We start from the raw sequence: 1315 nt of genomic DNA, 5'->3' as shown, positions 1-1315 counted from the left end.
ATGTCCTTAATTAAATCTAACTCCTTAATCAATGAAGATAAACCAAAATTGCTAATTATAATATAAATATAACATAATTACTAACTTCTTAGAACGAAATACATTTTTTTATAATATACAGGTTATGACAGTAACGGGTTATAAATGTAATTATCAACTTTTGGGGATTAGACATATAAATTTATAAAAAATGTGTAGTTTTTATGTAAATTTCCCAATAGTTAATAATTAGTGAAAGTGAAAGCAGCGTGCCTTGATGGCTGATTTTACAAGGAGTGAGCGTTTGCTCTCCGCAAACTTCAGCAAATGTAATTATCAGAATATTAATTTATCTTCATAAAAAAGTTATAAAATAATTGTTTGTTGCTTAATTCACATCTTAAGTATAATGACTCAGCGCGTGCTCCATTTTTTTTGCTCTTCATAACTTTTCAATTGCGCTGCAGTTGTTAGAAGCTGTTTGTCAGAAGCGACTGGAGATTCTTATGCTGAATCAACAGATAAAGTGGGATGCTGTCTATTGAAATGGGTTTTTGGGGTGTTTGAATCATGCTTCTATGTAGGTCTAATTATATTGCGTGCACTCTCTGCACACAATAATCGCTCTCTAAGTAGAACGGTCCCGAATCGAGTTTTGAGATTATTGTACATTTAAGAACGTGGAAGGGTTGGTGTCGTCCACCGTTCATGAATGAAACAGCACATGATTCTACCCTTCACCTCGCCTCGCTTGCAAACCCGAAAAATACAATTTGTGCCGGAGCACTATCGCCTTCTTCTTCGTGAACTCGCCTAGCCCAATCTAGTCTTGGCTTCTTTTTTTCTCCGCTCGTCTGGTAAATTCTCCATCATTCTTCTCCTCCCACATTATCTTCTGCACCATTCTTCTTTTCCTTTATTTCACTTTTTCGTCATTTTTCTTCTCCACCATTTCACTTCTCCCGCCATTTTCTTCTCTGCTGTTTACTATATTTAAGTGTTATTGTGGGATTTGCGTCCTATAATTTACGTCGAAATATTCCGACGCAAATAATTAGTGTCGGTTGTTGCATCATATTAGCGTCAATTTTGTTTATACTAAACATAGGTCGAAATTTGTGTATTAAAATATCACATACCACCTCCTTTGAGTAAAAAATAACGTAGAATGACTAAATATTATTGTAGATTTAGTATCATATTTTGCGTCAAAAAACATACACAATGCAAACCTGTAACAAAAAGAAAAATTATAATACTAGTTGCATTTTCACAACCTCCACAAAAACACATTTCACATTACATACCAAATTAAACATAATCATATCACCGATCA

This window comes from Phalaenopsis equestris, unplaced genomic scaffold (genome assembly GCF_001263595.1).
Source record: "Phalaenopsis equestris unplaced genomic scaffold, ASM126359v1 Scaffold220431, whole genome shotgun sequence".
Classification (NCBI taxonomy): domain Eukaryota; kingdom Viridiplantae; phylum Streptophyta; class Magnoliopsida; order Asparagales; family Orchidaceae; genus Phalaenopsis; species Phalaenopsis equestris.
This window is presented reverse-complemented; position numbering follows the sequence as displayed.